At 41.1% G+C, this 15,333-nt stretch overlaps 1 protein-coding gene across 4 annotated transcripts in view; it reads right to left on the reverse strand.

Moving 5' to 3' along the window:
- Window positions 1–13,963, reverse strand: part of COL6A5 (collagen type VI alpha 5 chain) — a 111,099-nt gene extending 97,136 nt beyond the window's left edge. For all 4 annotated transcript variants that reach the window (XM_037061311.1, XM_037061312.1, XM_037061314.1 and 1 more), the window contains exon 1: window positions 13,610–13,963. The gene's annotated coding sequence lies outside the window, so the exon portion shown is untranslated. The remainder of the gene's footprint in view (window positions 1–13,609) is intronic.
- Between the last annotated feature and the right edge of the window lie 1,370 nt (window positions 13,964–15,333).

The following is a 15,333-nucleotide window of genomic DNA, read 5'->3' on the forward strand; positions in this document are numbered from 1 at the left end:
TCAGAGCACTGGTTGCTATAAGCTCCATCCCCCTTCTCCATCTCTATCTGATCCCCAATGGTCAAGCCCTGCAGATTCCCCAGGGATCCCCATGAAGTGAGTCTTGAATGGGCCTCCTGGGAGGTGCCCCACGATGCTGGGAGAGCTGGGTGTCCCCTTAGGCTCTTTTCCCACTGGAGGAAGCAAAGGCCCAAGGGGGCCCTCTCTGCTGGGGTACTGCTCCTCTTACCCCTCTTACCCCTTTGAATATGGTCCTCCTGGTCTCCGTGGTCTGGGGGTCGTTTCTACCTCACCCCCAGGTTCTGGGATTTTCACAGTGCTGTCTTGCATATGACTATTTGCCACCATAGTTGATCTTCTTGTGAGGGGGACTGAGATCAGGAACAACCTATGTTGCCACCTTAATGAGGTCACCTCCAGGGATTCCTGGACTGTGTCCAAAAGGGGCTGGAGCTGGTTCACAGGCCATTTCAGGGTCTACATGTGGGACTCACTCCTCCCAGGTCCCTTGGCATATGGTGCTGCTGACAGAACCAAAGCCAAAAGGGGATGTACCTGAGTCCTCAGGGGTCCAGACCACAGTCCGCGAGTCAACCACCTGGGTGGGAGCCCTGCTTCTTCAAAATGGGTCTCCTCAGCCTTGAACTGCATCTGATTTCATAGACTCCTTCTGGAGTCTCAAAGCACCCACAAAGACTTTCCTTCAGAGAAAGATGCCAAGTTATTGTTGTTGAAGAGGATGATGAGTGAGAGATGTTTTATTCGGCCATCGTACCGAGGTCTCTCACTTTACCTTTTTATTTGCCTTTTCCATTACTTTCGCTACCTTTACTAGAAGTGGTTCTGATTGGTTTATTCTTCCTATCACTTGTGCCTTCAAGAGAAATCTAAATTTTGAGTGTGTGCAGGGTCATCTTCTGTTCCCTTGGCTAGTAATGTATCCCTGAAGACAGGGTGAATGCTTGTATTCCTCCAGATAAAATGGGGATAAAAGAGGGCAGGCTTCTTCTTTTGCTGTAATCTAGGCTCACCATTCCCAACGCCCTTCCAGCCTACCTCTTATCCAAGTACTTCTACTCCAAGCCCTGTGGTTATTCTTGGTCAGCCACCCTTGGTTAATTATCTATGGCTCTTGGTTCTTGATGGTTCGTTCAACTTCCTATTCTCTCCTGTGGCATCTTGACATTTGATACAGGAAGCTAGCAGCCAGTACCAAATTGCCAACTTTTCAAAAATAAACAAAGAAAAAGTGAAGGAAAAATTGGGGCGCAGTGGTCCCATGACATCAGAGTGGGAGGGGCTAGCACTTATGAGAGGGTTGAAACACATCTGTAAGGTTCCTCCTAGCCCCAAAGTCTCTTATCGCTTGATGCAATGATGGAAGGTCCTGAAGCAGACAGTGGCATGAACAAGTGACATGTTGGGGAAGTTAATTGGCCATTTCGGAGGATATATACCCCAAACCAGACTTAGGGCACAGAGAAGCTCCGAGATCAAGCAGCTGCCACGTGAACTAATCTGCCCATTCTTACATTTTCGAATGCTCAAAATCTCAGAGGCTGATTGGAATTCAAAGCCAGCATCATCCCTGCGGGAAGGGTACCCCAAACCCATTTCAGGGGGAATCAACAGCCAAAGCACACATCTGGAGAGAAGGCTCTGCACGCTGAATACTGGGCAGCAACCAGCTGGCCTTGCTGTTTCCTGTGGGATGTTCAGCACATGCAGGCCAGCCATGCAGAGACAGGGAACAAAACTCCACAGCCATTGCCAGGAGACAAAACCAGAGAGTAACAATGGGATAATGACTGATTATCTCTTTTCTTTTGATTATATTCCTCTGAGCATAAGTGTCTGTGAAGACAAATTGAGCTCATTTCGAATGGTAAACTGTATTTGGTATGGGGCACTCTGTTTTATATAATACAAGGCATGAGTTCTAAAAGTGACTTGGTAAAGCAAGAAAACAAAAAAAGCTTGATTTAGTGAAACGCAAAGCTTGCAACCTTCTGACAGTTTCAAACATCAAAAGAAAACGGTGATTTTTTAGTAAGTTATAATAACACACCAAAGGCATTGGTGTTAAGTCTTGAGTCTGCTGGACTGGAAATAAGTATGTAAACATTTTACTGGAGGTTTACACTGCTAAATCCTAAATCAAACACGGCATGAATAGCACACTAAAAGCATGAAGTTTAATTTCTCTTTCTCCCCTTTTACAGCCAAAGGAGCAAGAGGTCTGAAAGAATAAGAACTAAAGGGCCAGTCATCTCCCCATCTGGGCTCCATAGAAACATACAGTTTCTGGAGTCATCTTGCCATCATGAAGGAGAACCTTAAGGTCAAGAGAGATATGTTTGGGATGGCACCAAAATCTTGATCAGTCTGAACAACCCCTGGACTTTTTTAGGTATCTCAGCTAATAATTCCGATCTGTGTTGACCTAGTTTGGTCATTTCCATGCGAAAGAGTCCTGTCCAGTACACACTTGGTCACCTTTGATGGGGCTTCGATACCAGACCTGCTGGGCAATGCAAAAGTGGGGCCTCTATGATGGTTCCTTCCTGTTGCAATTTTCCAGAACTTGCTGGAAAGCTCTCAAAGTCTCTATCGCTCTGGAGCTGACCAAACACCATGGTATCTACACTGTTTTTCCCTCTGCACGAACAGTCCTCTTATGCACAAATTCAAATCCAACTGCACTTTAAGACCCGCCCAGCCTAGTCCCTGACTACTGTAGCCACATCCACCTTCCTTGTTCCTGTCTGCTCCAGGCACTCAGTCTACACCACTACTTTTTTTAACGCTGAGTTATATATTCTATTCAGCTGTATTCTTTTATGTCTGTGTACGTGCTTTGTCATCCATCTTTAGAGTAAGTTTTAAGAGAATGGACCATATTTTCGTCTATTTTGGATTCTCCTAAATAAAATCCCAAGCAAGTGAATGCTCACTAAATCTAGTTAAATGCATACAGTAACTCAGGGGGGTAAATATACAGTTGAGTATACAGAGCATGATTCCAATTTTTTAAAAATGTCAACTGTGTTTATTTCTAGGATGCAGCATTAAGAATATTTTTAGTTCATTCTTAAATTAAAAGTTACATTTTTCCTGAGTAAAGCAAAATAAAATTGAGGGGGAAAAATCTCAAATACAGGATGCGGTTTCCCAGGACAATGCCACTATGTGTCTTTTGTGCCAGTATAATGCTTAACGGTACCTTTTTTCTCTCTTAAAACTGTCCTAGGACTTCCAGTTTCTGATCTGGCATGTAAGGAGCTTGGAAGTCAACACGCTGTCCTCCTAACAGCATGTAAAAAGTGGAAGAAACTTAAAGTTATCAACTCTTTTTATAGCCATCAGGAGTGAGGCCACAGGGTAAACTACTGTCTCAGAATTGGAGCCAGACAGGCAAATATAGAAAATCACAATTTAAAGGAGCAAAACCCTCTGTGGGAACCAGGGCTGAGCAGAAAAATCTGACCTGTAACTGAAAACTGCAGGAGGTTCAGTGTGGACAGATCACAGAGCTAAAAACTCTAGGCCGTGGCTCCGTGATAGGGTGGCACCTACACTTCTGTAAGTTTTATCTTCCCAGTTCTCACAGCAGAGATCTGAGAAAAGCTCCTAGCGTTTCCAGCAGCGGGAGGAGAAAAGAACCCTCCTGACGTTCAAAGAGACTTTCTGTTCTTAACAAGACCTGCCCTGAGGTGAAACTCTTTAACCAAAGCCTAACCGAGCTGGGGGACAGGAAAGACTCAACAGTGTCAAAACGTCAGTTCTTCCAACTTCATAGATAGATCCAACGCAACCCAATTAAAATTCCAACAAGTTATTTGTGGGTATTGAAACACTGATTATAAAATGTGTACCATGAGGCAAAAGACCTGGAATAGATAACACAACATCAAAGGCGAGGAACGAAGTCAGAGCCCTGACATTCCCAACTTCAAGACTTCCTATAAAACAATAACAATCACAACAGTGCAGGACTGGTGAAAAGTAAGCAAATAGATCAATGCAACAGAGTAGGAAAGTATGCCCACACGAGTAGTCAACTGATCTTTGACAAGGGAGCAAGGGCAATATAACAGAGAAATAACAGTCCTTTCAACAAATTGTGCTGGAACAGTTGGACATCCACATACAAAAAAAAAATTAATCTAGACACAGATCTTACACCTTTTTGCTAAAATTAAATCAAAATGGATCACAACCCTAAATGTGAAATGTAAAACTATGAAACTCCTAGAAGGTAACAGAAGAAAAGCTATATAACCTTGGGTTATATAACCTTGGGTTTCATGATGACTTTTCAGATATAACACCAAAGGCAAGGTACATAAAAGGAATAATGACAATCACAGTTTGATTCCCAGTCAGGGCACATGCCTGGGTTACAGGCCAGTTCCCAGCAGGGGACCCATGAGAAGCAACCATGCATTGATATTTCCCTCCCTCTCTCCTTCCCTTCTCCTCTAAAGATAAATAAATAAAAATCTTTTAAAAAAAGGAATAATGGATAAACTGTACTTTATTAAATTTAAACTTCTCTTCTGCTAAAGACACTGTCAAGAGAATGAAAGGACAAGCCACAGGCTGGAAAAATATTTGCAAAAGATATGCCTGATAGAGAACTGTTATCCAAAATACCCCCAAAATTCTTAAAGCTCTACAATAAGAAAATGAATAACCCAATTTAAAAATGGGCGAAAACTCTAAACAGATACCTTATTAAAGAAGATATATGAGAAGGAAAATAAACATATGAAAAAATACTCCACATCATGTATCCTCAAGGAATTGCAGATTAAAACAACGAGCTACCACTACACATCTATTGAAATGGTAAAAATCCAAAACACTAACAATCAAAATGCTGGCAAAGATAGGAAGCAATAGGAGCTCTCATGCATTGCTGGTGGGAATGGAGAACAGTATAGCCATTGGGGAAGACAGTTTGGCAGCTTCTTACAAAACAATACATTCTCTTACCATACAATCCAGCAATCACGTACCTTAGTATTTACCTAAATGAGTTGAAAACTTATGTCCACACACACAAACAACAATAAAAAAACAACTGCACGGGGATATTTATGGCAGTTTTATTCATAATTACAAAACTTTGAAGCAACCAAGACATCCTCTAGTAGGTGAATGGATAAACTGTCATACATCTAGACCATGGGATATTATTCAGAACTAAAAAGAAATGAGCTATCAAGCCATGAAACATCATGAAGGAAACTTAAATGCCTATTAATAAGTGAAAGAAACCCATTTGAAAAGGCTACATACTGTGTGATTACAATGATATGAAATTCTGGCAAAGGAAATTGTATAAACAATAAAGAGAACAGTGAGCACCCAAGTTTTGGGGAAAGAGGAATGAATTGGTGGGGCACAGAGGGTTTTAGGGCAGTGAAACTGTTCTGCATGACACATTTGTCAAACCCACAGAAAGTATACCATCGGGAGTGAACCCTATGTGCCCAATGGCCTTAGCATAATAATTATGTGTCCGGGCAGGTTGACCAACTATGACCAACGTATCACGTTGGTGGGGGATGCAGAGAGGGCGGAGGCTATATGTGCGCATGTGTGGGGGCAGGAGGCCTATGGGAATGACCTCCTGCTCAATTTTGCTGTCAACCTAGAAACAGGCCCTTAGTTTGGGCATTAGGGACCTTTTTAGGATGATGGAAATACTCTATAGATTGATTAGGTTTACATGGAAGTACACATTTGCCAACACAGCTCTAATAGTACACTTCACATGGATGTATTATATTGCATAGAAATTATACCCCAATAAATGTATAATTTTTAAGTACCCAGTTCAAAGGACATATTACACAGTCATAGAGTGGTGTACCAGGGAAGGCGGCAGGAGCAGATGGATAAGAGACAGGGGTGAAGAGGTGTATGGGGACTTTAAACACAGTGATAAAACCAGCTTGACCTGTTTTGTACTACCCCAATAAACTAGCAATTCTAATCAATGTCGTTAACAGTCTATTCCTTCCCAGTTGCATGAATTCCTTCCACCATACCTCCACGTTGGTACATCAACTGATACACAGTGCCCGGCAGAAGTAAGGCTTGCTTGGGTGTGGTCGGTAGGGTATGGGAATGTCTCATGTGAGATGGACATTCCCCTAAAATGTCACATGGTGTGCTTGAGTACGATATTCTCGTGTTACAGAATTACATGCTTATGGCTTTGTAATTAAAACAGACGTTGTTTGTGGCAGACCCTGTATGAGACCCATTCCCTAGAGGTGAAACTCATACCAGTTTATTTATATATATTCTTCTAGAAGTTTTCCTATGTATCCATGAATCATTGTATTAGCCAACTGTCTGAATATTAAAATTAAAATACATTAAAACTGAGGACAAAGCTCAAACAGTCCCATCACAGTACAAATTTGAGGGAATCCAAGAATAAATCCAAAACTGTATGCCAAACTTGTTAAGCTGCTATTCTTTTCTCAGCAGAATTATGGACAACTGGTATCGGGGTTCAGGAACAATGTTCTCAGCACTGTCACCTGCTGGCTCATCCCAGAGGCCACTTATGTTCCTGCCACACTGAGCAGATGCTGGTTCACAACTGATGTCTGGGGAAGAGTATATCATTTGGAGATACTTTTTTTATGGATAACATAGAGTTCTTTATTTATATGTTAGGTCATTAGTATTTATTTTTACCTATCAGATCTCTCCAGGACTAATCTAAGTGCATTCCACTACACTGTATTCTTATCAACTCTCCCTTATTTCCTATAGTTTCTGCTTTATATATTTTATACCATGCCAGCTATTTTATAAGGTTTATTTATGACAGTTGCATCTTCATCATGGACTATACTCATCATTTGTTTACCATTATTATGTGACCTTTGACTGCAGTTTGGGCCACCTCTGGGTCATAAGCTTCATCAGAGAAAGCCACCTGCCTTGGCTTACTGTTGTCTCCCCAGCCTTTACTGGTGCCTGGTCAATAGCTAATGCAATATATTGGTTAAAAAAATAAGGGAGGAAGAGAAGGAGGCAATAAAAGCATGCACGATGTTCCATTTAATAAATTTTATTGATCACAACATTATCTAATGTGACATTGTGATCTCTGCTTTCTCTTGGATAGCAAATCATTAAGGTCAACTATTAAATTTCTTTATTTTAGGTGTATCTCTGGTGTAGAACATTTGGCTGGATTCAGCCTTTTGAGCCAGCTGTAACTTTTTTCTGTAAGAGGAGAGTTAAAACTCTATTTTGTATTATATATGTTTGGGCTTCTTGTGTCATCTTTATTTTATATTATTCACTTTTACTTTTCCCTACTGTGTTTTTGTTTGTTTAACTTTTTTGGTTTGTCATCTACTTTCTTTTATTTTTATTTCCCCTTCAGTAATCATTGACTTGGAATAATATATACCAGATTTTTACTTAGAGCAAACTAAGTAAAATTATTTGTAAATAAAACATCTTAAGTTAAATTTCTAAATTCATCAGCTGTAGAAATAAAACAATGGTATTTATGACCCCCACTTATGAAAGATAAGAAAATTAGTCTGCTTACATTTCACTCCTTTTCTTTAACTTTTTGTTTGCAATTTATAGGGACAAGGGAAGCCCAATCTATTCTGATAAAAAATTTTTAAACTTTACATGTTTTATACTGTAGGTTTTTTCCTCAAGAATTACACTTTTCTTGCTTTGTGACTACAATACCACAGCTATTTATATTTTATTTCTAACTTTAAAGAACTGTAGAATTCTTTAAGTTTATGGAATTAATGTGCCCTATAAGTCCATATACATTCTTGAGTTCTTTATTTTCATTCTTCCTTTTGCCATCTAAAGCAACCAGATCAGCACTGTCCAATAAAAATAGAATGCAAAACATATACATAATTTGAAAAGTTTTAGTGGCCACATTAGCAAAGAAATAGATGAAATTAAGTAATACATTTTACTTAACCTAATATATGCAAAATCTTATAATTGCAATGTATAACCAAGTTAAAAATTGAGACATTTTGCATTCTTCTTTCTTACTAAGTCTTAAAAGCTTTTGTGTGTTTTACCCCTATAGCACATCTCGACTCAGACTCATCACATTTTAGTTGCTCAGTAGCTGCAGGGGGTAAGTGGCTAGCACATGGCACAGCAAAACTATAGATCAGTGTACGCACAGAAAGTGGCAATGTTCTCTAGGTCCTCGGCCCCAGGTCTGCCACCCTACAGCTCAGGCTAAGGAGGTCAGTGTCTCAGCACATCTATAGTCCATGAAATATACACCAGTTAGAAAGCCCTGGGCTGGATGACTTTTAGGAAGTGGCGAATTAACAGCATTTCTCAAGCTTTAATGTGCATAAAAATTACCTGGGCATCTTGTTAAAATGCAGGCTCTGATACATTGCTCTGCAATGGGCCCTGAGTTTCTGCACTTTGACAAGCTCCTAGAAGATGTTGGTCCTCTAAAAATACTCAGGTGGCAATAGATTAGGCTATATTTACCATGCTCTGGCACAACTCAGAATGTCTTTCTGCTACTTTTCAACTTGACATCTAGAGCAATGTAAATCAATGCTGCCTAATAGAAATGTAACACAAGCCACGTATAGAATGTGGCTATAGAATAGTTGGGTCTTGTTCCTTTCATTTTCTTTTTAATTTTTTAGAAGATATTATTTACTTATTTTTATAGAGAGGGAAAAGGAGAGAGATAGGGAGAGAAACATCAATGTGTGGTTGCCTCTCATATGCCCCAAACCATGAGGATCTGGTCCCCACCCAGGCATGTGCCCTGACTGAGAAGGGACCCTTTGGCTCATAGGCCAGCACTCAGTCCACTGAACCACGCCAGCTGGGCTCGTTTATTTCATTTTCCCTCTAAGTTCTTTTTTTAAAAATATTTTATTTATTTATCTTTAAGGGGAAGGGAAGGAGAGGAAGAGAAACATCAATGTATGGTTGCTTCTCATGCATCCCCTACTGGGGGAACTGGCTCCTGCTGGGAACTGGCCTGCAACCCAGGCATGTGCCCTGACTGGGGATTGAACCACGATCCTCTGGTTCACAGGCCCGAGCCCTCTAAGTTCTTTATCACTGAGATAATGTGCATGGCTGGCCTAATTAATTTTTTATTCTTCTGTCTCAATAGTTCATCTTTCACTCTTAAATAACACTGTGTTACTCTTCATTTATTTTGGGCTTTGGTTTTGTTTCTGAAACACAATGAGACATTTGACCTGCCAATTCTGATGTTTTCTTACTTGGGGAAGGTTTTCATTTATTTCCACATTTCTTCCACTAAAATACTTCTTTTTCATATTCTAGTCCTTCTCAAACTGAGAAATGTCTTATAAGTGACACATTCATTTATTATCATTTATTACGATAATAAATAATATTTGTTATCATGCCTTTTTATTTCTGAAGAGATAGTTTTATATCAATGGTGCGATCTTGAAATTAATAATAATTTGAGGTCAAAGAAACACCATGTTATTCGTTCCTTGTGTTCTTTTCTTTTCCCAGAGAGTCTACCTAGTCCTACGCCTTGTCTGTGTTCCATCACTGTTACTCTTCCTAATCATTTTTGTCTCTTTGTCCTCGTCATCTGCCTTCTAGGAACTTTTCCCAAAGCTGTCCTCTAAGTCAAAACTCAATTTTCTATAAGACTGACTTGTATGCAGCTGCTTTTAATTGAGATTTTCATTTTGTAAAGGCTTTATTTTCCTTTTGTGTTTTCATTGGCTTTGCCTTTCATTATCCCTTGCATTTCTTTGAGCCTTGCTTTATAAAACCTTTGTTCTCTAATGCTTTAGAATTTAGTGTAATTTTTTGTTTCTTGGAATAATTCTTAATCTTTGGTATACAACAAATGCTTCCCTTTTTATTGAAAGTATATTTGCATAAGAGCTATACCGGTGCTTTGGGTTTCCTGTGCAGCTGTTGAACAAGCATTTGGGGCGGCGAGGAGAATAAAGTTCAGGCACAGCGATGCAACTGAAGTTGGTTCAACACATTTCACATTTATAGTTCTCAGCTATTTTGAACTTTATTGGTATCGAGAATGACATTTTCCTTTCATTATACTTTTAGCTGCTTGTTACTACTTCATAGAAAAGCTATTGATTTTTTTTCTGAACTTATTTTGCAGTCAGCTATTTCAACTCAATTTTCAATTGTTTCTCTTAGCTATAGTCTATCTAAAACAGCAAGCACTTACATAATTCTTATTATATGCCTATCACTATTCTTTGTTCTTTATCTTTAAAAAGTCTCTATGAGGTGAGTACTACTAGCCCATGACATAGAAGAAAAAAATAATGTCGAGTATCTTACCCAAGTTCACACAAGCTAGTAAGCAATAACATGCTGATGTGAACCCAGGTAGGTGGCTCTTAAATCATTAAACAATTTACAAAATTTGATTATCTGCTTCTTTCCAAATTATGTTTCTTACATTATTGCAATGGTTAAGATAAAGTATGCAAACTTATCTTTATCCTTTCATTTCTTCTTCAACCTTCCCCTGATCCATTAAGCCATCAGCTGGGTGTCAGGAAAGCTAAGGTCTAGGGTAGCTCAGTACTAACTGGGCATGTACTCTTGGGCAAGGGTGCAATAATTCTGAGCCTCAACTTTCTCATCAATGAAGTGGCAAAAAACACATCTTTTTTTACCTCTCAGAATTACTGTCAAATTTAAATATAACCATGCATACAAAGTGCTTCAAGACCTAAATAGAGATACAGTTATTACTACAATTTTACAGCCAGGTACCTATTTCAGGAGTCTATCTGCTCGACTAGAACATCCTTAAGCCATCCAGTTGCCCAGAAACTTGTGGTTGTCACATTTTCTCTACCATTTTCTATTACCCAATGCACACACACGTACATACCATTACCCACCACAATCATTGTCACCTGCCATTCTCCAAAGAACCATTTTTGTTCTGCATCCATGTTGCAGAGACTTCCAGTCACTCATCTATTACCCAATATTCCCTCTTTTTTTCAAATTAATAGAACCTTTATATTGATGGCTGGGGCAATGTGCTCAGGTATGAAAACATATTTTCAAACCTTCTTCGTAGCTAAAGTTGGCTAATGAAATATACTCAGAAGGTGTATGACCCAGCAAAAAAAGTAAGTCTTTTTATGTCCATACGAATGAAGTAACTGAGGCTCAGAGAGGTAGCACAGCTCACCCAAGAGCTTGTAGTTTCTTCGCTGCAAAATTGATGTTCTTTCCACTATCCTACTGCCTTATAAATCTCTCATCCCATTATTCTGCTTTCTTTGTGTGTCTGATTGTCTCCCAAGACAATTATTAGTTAACCATGCTAAGGGAGAAGTCTCGAAGTGTCACCTGGGCCCATCAAATAATGTGGAGTTTTACAGTGGCCTCTCAGAGACCAAGTATTGAATGACAATTCTCCCAAAAAGTGGCTTGAAGGATCAGAATTGAAACAGGTCAGAGGAACCTAAGGTAGTAAGTAGTACCACAGGATACTGAGGATTGACAAAGGTGACAAAAATGCAGGCAAATGCCAATGCCCCATCAGCTAACCCTTCCTTATAAGGTAGGCATGCACTTCATCGTATCTTAGGTCCCAGCTTTGGCCAGTGCCCACCTCCTCCTATTCTGTACCTGCTTGGAGAGGACCTGGGTCTGAGATCTAACAAGATTGACAGGGGCATCCTCAAAGCAAACTGCAAGCCAAGAAAGGGTCATGTCTCCAGTGAATTCCATCCTCCACTGTCAGAGCAAGTGAGTTCTGGGTAAACGTTACAGTCAAAAATAATTTCATTTGGAAAGTGATTTGAACTTGAAGGAGGCATAACACAATACAAAATAACCATAACAACAAGACATATTTGTAAACCTATATTTCACTATAGAAGAACGCTGAGTATATGAGCTTTCATTGCTCACGAAGAAGATCTGTGTGCAGCCCTGAGTCAGGATGGGGACTATTTACAGTGGCAAACTTTATTTTCAAAGGCGCATGACATTCCTGGCAATTTTACCAACATTTCCAAAGTTGTTTCCAAACAGAAGTTAGCCTTCAAAATCTGCGAACAAAACCTTTTAGATGTTTTAACTTAACACATGATACATAACTAAATAGATGATCACTTTATTAAGTATTTTCTCTCCTTTCACATGCTAATAAAGACTCACCACTGTGGCCATACAGCAGGTAGGGAATTCTGGGGAGAAACTTTGGAATAATGCTAGCAGGTGTCACATCAAAATCGTGCATCCTGCCTCCACTCACTGAAGAGAGGAGAAAACGGAGAAATAACTGCAAAGATTTGCTCCAGAGACTGAGAATGAGTCAACAGTGGATTTACATTTAATCTTTAAGATAAGCTACCCAAGGAGAATAACCAAAAAAACAAAACAAAACAAAACAAACCACAACTGGCAGCAATCCATTCATAGAACCTTCATCCTTGCATATTTCATGAGTGAGTTACTCCCAGCAGTGAAGAGCCTGCCTCAGCTGCAGGAGTTGTTCAGAACCTTGGAGAACAGGGAACAGAGAGCATAATTTGGGTCTATAGCACCTGATTTCTTCTCAGAGTTTGTATGAGGTTCAACTCTGGCAATGAACTCTTCAGGGAAGGTGACAAATTGTCTCTGTCACTATGATTAATAAGAAATCTCAATATCCCCTTTATTATACTTGTAAAATGCATCATGTAAAAACATCAATACCAAGATAAAAAATGCATATCTTGCCAATGTGAATTTTTGTTAAGGAATTTTGTTCAGAGCTCACAGTAAATAAATACATCTCTTCCAAACTATCAAACCTGACATTCTGAGTTAACTGTACCAAATTACAAAGATCCTAATTAAAGAAAAAATATGCCAGTAGTTTGGAGATTTAAGAGAACATAACTCCCTCCTTTACTTTGAAAGAACCTTACTTGGAACCTTCCACATTAGTAGAAACTCAGAAATGCTTGTTGAAGCCATGAGTGCTGTTTTTGAGGAAATTTCAAACTAGCAGTTCATAGTTAGAAACAGAATAGCAATTCCCACAAACCATGAGCGTCTCTAAGCTTTTACTATCTCTGAGCAGACCCCAATGTCAAATGCCTTTTGCTGTCTGTGTGCCCATTGCTGTTTATTTGAGGTTTCCTGCAGGGGCTGAGGGAAGGGCCCAAGCGTTAGCCTAAATAGCCTCTAATTAAGTCAGCGGTTACCAAACTTTAGCGGCAGGAGAATCTTCCGGAGACACATTCCTGGGGTCCATACCCAGAGATTCTGTTTCAGCGTGTCTAGGATGAGGCATAGGAATCTGCAGGTCTCACGAGGTTCCAGGGGATAGAGATGGCGCTAGTCCGTGGATCACACTTTGAAAAGCACTGCTCCACGGTACTTTCCAACTTTAAGTCTATCCTTTAAAAACCTACTCTCACAACTGGCAAAACTCTTCTACAGTCTGGGATTGTACGCAGGTGCAAAATCACGGGAATGGTTACGACAGAAGCACACCTGCGTACCTGTCCTCAGCGCCCTTCTCCGCTCACCTGAGGGCCCCAGCCCCACCCCTCCCCACACTCACCGAACTCTCCCCAGTGTCCGGGGATACTCAGAACCCCAGAGGCGGCCCCAGCTCTCCCGAGGGCTGCACCGCTGGAGTGGGCGCTGTAACGTCTCCACGCCCAGGGCGCAGCAGGCAGCAGGGAGCGCGCGGGAAGCGAGAGTTCCCGCTGCGCAGCGGCAGGTGAGTACTGAGCACAGGCTGCCTTCACAGGGCGGCTGTTTTAAGCCGGCGCTAACCCCTGATCTTGCCCTGGCTCTCCCCTGAGGGCTGGGGCTTTTTAACCCTTTGCAGGTTTTCCGGTGAGTGTCCAGAGACGCTCCAGCTGCCTGTTGGCTTTGTCCACAGAGGCTTGCGGCGGTTTGGGGGGAGGCACGGGCTGCCAAAAAAACTTGATAGAATTTTGAATTCTAGAAATTTTAGAATTTCGGAAGAATTCTAGCAGAATTCTTCAGAAACCGGAGGCAGCCTTTATCTGCCAGACACTGAGCTGAGGTCACTGCTGCTGCTTGGGCTGAGGCCTCGCTATTTACTAGGCAGTTTCCTGAGAGCCAGCCTGCAGAGAACCAGAGAAAATTCCCACAGGGGCAAGATCGGGAGACACCGAGGATGAAGGGAGAGAGAGCACCCTCGCTCAGGGCAGCAGCAGTTCTCTCGGCAGCTTCCAAGATGGGCAGGTTGGGAGATGGAGCAGGCAACAAAAATGAACGTATGATTTACCAGAGATCGCAATGAAAAACGTGGAAAGCATTGTCTATTCTTAGATGGATGGCTTGGTTTTTGTTTGGTTGTTGGCTTACTTGTTGACGTGTTTGTTTCTCATGAACATGTTTCATAGTCGAGGTTTTATGAGTAAACATTATCCCAGCTTGTGCTATTGAGATCAGTCTGTCTGCTTCATCAGACGGGCCAGGAAGAGACCAGCTGCATTACTTACACTGATGAAAGTTTATTAAAAGACCAAGAAGAAATGCGATAGGGCTCCCTGTTGCTCAGCAAGGACTTCTGAGACACCAAGCCTCTTGATTGGGGTGGGGGGGCTGCTCCCAAAGTTAATTAGAAAGTTTCCATGCTTCTTTCAGAAGGAACAGGGTTGGAAGGATGCAGAGAAGTTGAATGAAAGCTGTCAGGACTACTGCCTTTTGTTATTATTTTTTTCACAAGGAGCACACAAATGTGTATTGAAAAACTTTCTTTTGTGTCTTTTTTTTAATTAATAAGGGGGACATGGTTTTCCTCAGAGGACAGTGTATTTGCTTTAAGCCGAAGTGTCCTGGACTTCTAGAATCCACTATTCTGTGTGCTGCATAGAATAGAACGCATTTATGTTCAATTCTAGGAGGTGGTCTCAGCCTTAACCAGGGGAGTTCAGAGCCCTAAAACCTGGCTCCTCTCTCACAAGGTTTCTCTTTTGTGTGGGGAGGTGAGTATTCACTGCCCCTGGCCGCGTCCTCCAGGCCGGTTCTGACTGTCAAACATGGCCTCCCTTAACAGTCCCCAAAGAGATGGAAAGATAAATACAACCCAATGGAAGCGGCATGATAAAGGGGGTGGGGGGAGATGGGAGGCTGTGCTCTTTGTACAAGGCCACCTAGTGCTATTTCTAGAACATGATCACCATCATCTTCAACGCAAGCCTTTTATCTAGGAGAAAGCTGTTCCTCCAGCTCTTGCCCTGAAGCCAGACAATTCAGTTCCTCCCTGTAAGTGCCTGGTGCCTTTCCCCGCCTAGCGTGGGAGCGTAG

The sequence above is a fragment of the Sturnira hondurensis genome, unplaced genomic scaffold, assembly GCF_014824575.4.
Source record: "Sturnira hondurensis isolate 20B ecotype Veracruz unplaced genomic scaffold, ASM1482457v3 Scaffold0013299, whole genome shotgun sequence".
In the NCBI taxonomy this organism is placed as follows: Eukaryota; Metazoa; Chordata; class Mammalia; order Chiroptera; family Phyllostomidae; genus Sturnira; species Sturnira hondurensis.